At 44.9% G+C, this 6,269-nt stretch overlaps 1 pseudogene; it reads right to left on the bottom strand.

Annotated features, from left to right (window-relative positions):
• Positions 1 to 277: 277 nt before the first annotated feature.
• The window catches only part of LOC109965857 (Na(+)/H(+) exchanger beta-like), a 40,779-nt pseudogene continuing 34,787 nt past the window's right edge, over positions 278 to 6,269 (bottom strand).

Below are 6,269 nucleotides of genomic sequence, written 5' to 3'. Positions count from 1 at the left end.
GGTATTAAAAATAACCAAAGCTCAGTAGTTCTGGACAATCATCAATACAGCTGTAGTTGTTATGACCGCACCCCTCACACAGTGGTGTGATAGAGGGAGTGGACTCAGGTGGCTGATTTCAATGTAAACAGTGTTTAATAGTGCTGTACAGATTAGAACGGTGATAACGTGTCAAACAATACATATAAATGTCCAGTATTGGCAAAGAGGGTCATGGGTGCTAGCTCAGGCAGAGATGATGATGGTTGTAGCAGGGTAGAGCTGTGGAGCATAAGGGTCACTCACTGGCTGGTCGAGGTAGAGATGGTTGAGACTGAAGGAAAGGCAGAAGACATGATGAGTAGGTGGAAAACAGGATGGGGGAGCACCGACCAGGTAGATTGATGTTGGTCCGAGGAGTAGCGAATGGTGTTGGTCTGAGGATGACAACTCCGTGAGGAGGCTCAATAGCCCAAAGGGGAGCTGATGGCTGGAACAGGCGAGGAGAAGGCTTAAGAGAATAAGGAGGTTAATATGAATAGAATACATATGAAGATAGTAACAAGATGGAACAGCACAAGTCATCTGCGTGGGAACAAACAACGAACTGGCAGTGAGCCGGTAGGCAGGCAGGGTAGATATAGGAGGCGAGTAATTGCAGGATAGACAACAGGTGGTGATGATGAGGATAGTTGGCAGGTGTGTGGAGGTGAGAGAGGGCAGGTAAAAACGGAGCGACCCTGACAAGATCTGATGTGTATTGGTAATGTAGTAGATATAGACTGCTTAATACTCTCCCTCCTGACTGGTTTGTACAATGATATCACTTATAGAACCAGTTACCCTGATAAATGCTTCTGTGTTAGATATACTGTCAGGATCTAATCATCCTTTTAAAGAACACCGTTCAAAACGGGAGGCCATATTTGACCCAGCTAAATTCTCACCCACTTATATTGATGCAATAGGCATCCCACGTGGTGTTCCTGATGAATATAAATTAGTTGATTAGGTGGCTGCGGAGCAAATCCCGGCCGGCAATCGGGCAGAGGCATGGTACACCCTGGACAGGTCGCCAATCCATCGCAGGGCTGGCTGAACATTCAGGAATTCAAAATTACATAGATGATTGGTTTGAATAAATTTTTGGTAAGGGAGTTGGGGGTTCAGTGTCTTGCCCAAGGACACTTCAACACGGATTGCCAGCACCAAGATTTGAACCTTCAACCTTCTGGTTGGGAGACAACTGCTCTACCACCACACTACTGTCGCCTCCCCCAGCCATTGCCTCCAAGAGGACCCCTCGGACGGGAAAGAAGACTGTGACCTCCCTTCATACTATTGCTAGGGGTTAACACATATTCACATATATTATTGCATACATGTAGGTGGGGTGGACTCATAGGTTTGTGATTGATTTTGATTATTGAGTAGAATTTTGTGATAAATGTGTGACACTGTCTCCAGCATAATGGATTCCTCCTGCAAATGTTATGATTAACCAATGATTGTTTGCTATATGCTGTTTAGACATTTCCACATTTTTGTCTGAAAAATGCTATAATTGCTAAGAATATCAGCTTTCACATAGAGGCTTACATATAGGACCATAGCAATGAAGACTCAGCTTACATGCCATTATTGTTACGGCAAGCCGCACACCAACAGAGCAACTGGACTCAGGAATAGGCAGGACTCAAACCCAGGTCAGAGAAAGATATTTATTCGACAGAGTATGGAAAGAAAAGGAGGTGGCGAGGATCAGACGCGGAGCTGCCGGTGTGGGTCTCGGGTGGTTGGGGCCGCTGAAATGACTGGACCACTGGAGGAGCCGTCCGGGGTCGGAGGAGAGGTTTGGCACTGTGTATAGAGCAAAGAAGGAGATTAGGAGAGGGGACAACAGGCAGATGAGGGTGTGATGATGTAGAGCACAACACAGGTGACCTGTGTATAGGGAAATGCTGGTTCTGGGCAGGAGAGCGTGCTTGGATCCCAGCATCGAGGTATGCAGACAGGAGCAAGCGTCCACACTTCTCTGGCCCAGGCACTTGACACGAACCCCAAACAATGATCCTCGATCGGTGGCAAGGCCTACAGAGATATAGGTGGCACCAGGTAACAGTTCAAATAAGAAGATAAAACCCTCTTCCGTAATCAGTTCAGAAAAATAAAACATAAAGCACTCCTCCGTAAGCATTTCAGACAAAACATAAAGGACTCCTCGGTAATCAGTTCAGAAAAAACATAAGATACTTCTCGGTAATTAGTTCAGAAAAAACAGAAGATACTCCTCGATAAGCCGTTCAAAAAAACATAAGATACTCCTCGGTAATCAGTTCAGAAAAAACATAAGATATTCCTCAGTAGTCAGTTCAAAATAACATAAAATACTCCTTGGTATTCAGTTCAGAAAAAACGTAAGCAAGACAGAGAAACTCACTCAGGTCAACACAGTGGATAACATCAATATACCAGAGTAGGTCGATATTAGTGGACATCAGGATCCAGGACGTGAAACACGTGAAATCGCCGGCAGAAGACTGAGAGATCATCTGGTGACGAGGACACACCAGCACTGTGCTTAAGTATGGTTCTGCTGATTGAGTGCAGGTGTGCCTCGCCGCTGGGAGCGTGCTCCTACGTGAGCAGGGGTGGAGTCGCCGGTAGCCCCGGTATCAGCTGCCGAGGTGCCAGGGATGGCCTGATCCGTGGACGTAACAATTATTTTATGTTATTATTTCAGATTTTGACCTAGGTACTCAGCTCTGGGCTTTCCCTGGAGGGGGTGGTATGGGGGGCCTCTCTCCTCCTTGGATGCCTCATCTGGGAACAACAGGGACATTTGATTTAGGTTGACATGATAAAAATTGTGTCAAAAGGGGGAATTTGTTAGATATTAGTAATTGTTAGACCCTAATGTGTTAGTAATGCAATTTAGTAAGAGTCAAAGTCTGTTCTAGTCTGTTTTGTTTCAAGGTTAGCAGACTGAATGTTGATTCTGAAAAGTGAACCATGACACCAATTGTTTTCCTGTATTAATCTTGTGTTAGAATATTATGTCTGAATAAATTAATGAAACCCTTAGCTACACACCATGTGACAACATACACAACACATTGAGATTCTTCATTTTGTTATGACTAGGTAGAAACACAGCTGCTCCAAGCATGTGGAGTACTAGATAAGAGATGGAGTCTGCGGACTGACTTTCATCTGGGTGAGGGGTTAGCCCGAAACTTATAATGTCATGATTCTGTCCCACCTGTTTCCATTCTCATGCTTTTAGTTTGACATTGCTTCCTGTTTTTGTTTCACCACAGTTTTGGACCTTTACTTTACTCTGCACTCATTGTTATCACCTGCTCCTGATTGTTTGCGGAGTGTTGATTGTCAAACCTGCAGTAGAACACATTCAGGTCATCTGCTAGTTGATGGTCCTCCACAGCAGGGGGGGATGGTTTTCTATAGCCAGTGATGGTTTTCAGGCTCGCCCACACAGACGAGGGGTTGTTGGCTGAAACCTGAGCTTTCAGCTTTTCAGAGTAGCTCCTCTTTGCTGCTCTGATCTCCTTTGACAGTGTGTTCCTTGCCTGGCTGTACGGAATCCTGTCCACACTTCTGTAAGCCTCCTCTTTGGCATGATGAAGCTGCTTGAGTCTGGCTGTGAACCAGGTGTTAGGTTATTTCTTAGTTAGATAGATATTGATTAGAGATCTGTTGTATTAGAAAATGTTAGTGTAGCCAGGATGTCTTGCTCAGGCTGTTAAATGCTCAGTTCATTGTCATGAGTTCTGCAGGCTGCATCTAGGGCAAGGTCAACTAGATTGAAGAGTCTGCAGGCAGGATGAATATTGCTATTATTAATGATATGCTCAGCCGTAATCTTAATCATAACATTTTCCGAGGCTTACTGTTCGGACATGTCCCTGAATGTCCTGTATGTTTTTAGATACACACCACATAATCAACATTCACACACATTATTTTCTCCATGTTTTGACTACTGCTCTGGTCAGCTGCCAAGCTGGCATATCAGGTGGCGTCACGGTTTGACGTTGCCCGCGTAGTATGGGGCTAGCCCAGAAGGATTAATATTGTATAGGTTTCTTGGTCCAGGGTCTTTCTTCTTCCGGGCTGCCTGCGAGCAGCTTTGGGGGTGGAAGATACCTGGACGTGTAATGTTAATTCTTGCCTGTGACCCTTTGAATAAACCAGCACGGTTATATCTTTTTATATACTCAAGTGGTCCGTCTCGTCTCTCTGAGTTCCTGGTTGAAAGAACCGGACGTGGCTTTATAATAGAATAGAGCCTTTACAGGGCTTGTTGTTATTGCATGTGCAGAAGGTCTTTTTGGGCACACACACACATCCTCACAAAAGCTAATAAGATGTCACAGCATCAGTGAGTTCATCCAGGTCTGTAGTTGCAGTCTCAAATACAGTCCAGTCTGTGCAGTCAAAGCAAGCCTGTAGCTCTGGCTTAGCCTTCTCAGTCCAGCTCTTCAGTGTTTTGACCACAGGCTTTGCAGCTTTAAGCTTTTTCCTGTAGGTTGGAATAAGTTGGACCATACAGCGATCAGAGAGACCGAGGGCTGCGCGGGGGGACAGAGCAATAGGCATCTTTTATTGTTGTGTAGCAGTGGTCCAGTGTGAATTTGTCCCTGGTGGGACAGGTGAGGTGCTGTCTGTATTTGGGCAGTTAATGGGAGAGATTTGCTTTGTTAAAGACCCCTAGAACAATGAGTGGGGAGTCAGAATGTTCTAGCTCCAGGCTAGTTATCTGTTCAGCCAGGAGCTGTAGTGCGTTACCATGGGCCTGCAGTCTTATGTACACTCCAATTAGAATGAAAAAGTTAAATTCCCAAGGAGAATAAAAAGGTTTGCAATTGATAAAGAGTCTCTAAGTCTGTGTTACATGTCCTCTGTAGCACCATGACATCAATGCACCAATCTTCATTTATGTAGAGATAGATTTCCCCTCCTTTTTTTTCCCCCATACAGCTCCATTGCGCAACCCACTCTGTACACCTGGAAGCCCGGTACTTGTATCGCGTTGTCCACGATGGAGTCACTGAGCCAAGTCTCCGTGAAGCACAAAGCAGCAGAGCATACAAAGTCAGAGTTAGTCCTGTTGATGAGAAGGAGTTCATCCATCTTGTTGGCTAGGGAGTGGACATTCGCTAGGTGGATAGACGGGAGTGGAGTCCAGGTCCCTTTCTGGCGTAGCGTGACCTAACAAGCCAGATTGTCCCTGTCCTTTTTAGGTGAAGAACATGGTGTCTGATTTCCAAAACGGATTTCTAATTTTGACTCACCAGACAACAGGCCAGTTTGTTACTTCATCTCAGTCCAGCTCACCTGCCCGTCCTCGGGTTCCTGCGTCCCTCCTGTCATCTCACCTGCCCGGCCTCTGGTTCCGGTGTCCCTCTTGTCGTCTCATCTGCTGCCAGCTCACCTGCCCGTCCTCCTGGTTTTTCGTCCTCATAGTTCCTCACCTTACCTGTTGTTAGGTATTTTTAGTCAGATAGATATTGGCTAGATACTTGATGTATTAGAAATGTTTAGAGCAGACAGGATGTCTAGCTCAGGCTGTTAAATGTTCAGTCATTCTCATGAGTTGCTGCAGGTTGCATCTGGTCAAGGATAACTAGATAGAAAGTTGATGACTGTTAGAACACAGGATGTTTAATATTATTATTATGACGTGTATAACTATAGCCATAGCCATAATATTTTCTTATGTTTAATGTTATGACATGTCACTAGAGGTCGTGTGAGAATGTTTTTAGCTACACACCACATAATCAACAGACAATCACACATTGATTTTCTTCATGTTTTGACTACTGCTCTGGCCAGCTGCAAAGCTGGCACCGGGAGACATCACGGTTTGGCATCTCTCTGAGTAGAATGGGGTTAGCCCGAAGTGATATAATGTATAGGCTTGTTGTGGTTCAGGGTCTTTCATCTTTCAGCTGCCTGCGTGCATGTTGGAGGTGCAAGATACCTGAGCATGTAATGTTAATTTTTATCTGTGTTCATTGAATAAATCAGCACTGTTTTGAAGTTACTTGGACTGCTTCATCTCTCAGAGTTAGCATGGTTAAAAGTATTGGGTATATAAGCTATTATTTCTGTGTAGCTTCTTCCGGTTCTTTCAAACCAGGAACTCTCAATGAGACGAAAGAGACTGCTTTAGATTTTATAAAAAATAACCGTGCTGGTTTATTCAGAGGATCACAGGTAAAATTCACAGTACACGTCCAGAGCTCTCTCACCCCTCTGCCTGC

This window comes from Monopterus albus, unplaced genomic scaffold, assembly GCF_001952655.1.
Source record: "Monopterus albus unplaced genomic scaffold, M_albus_1.0 scaffold105.1, whole genome shotgun sequence".
Classification (NCBI taxonomy): Eukaryota; Metazoa; Chordata; class Actinopteri; order Synbranchiformes; family Synbranchidae; genus Monopterus; species Monopterus albus.
The sequence above is the reverse complement of the archived record's forward strand: the minus strand, read 5'-3'. Positions and strand labels throughout refer to the sequence as shown.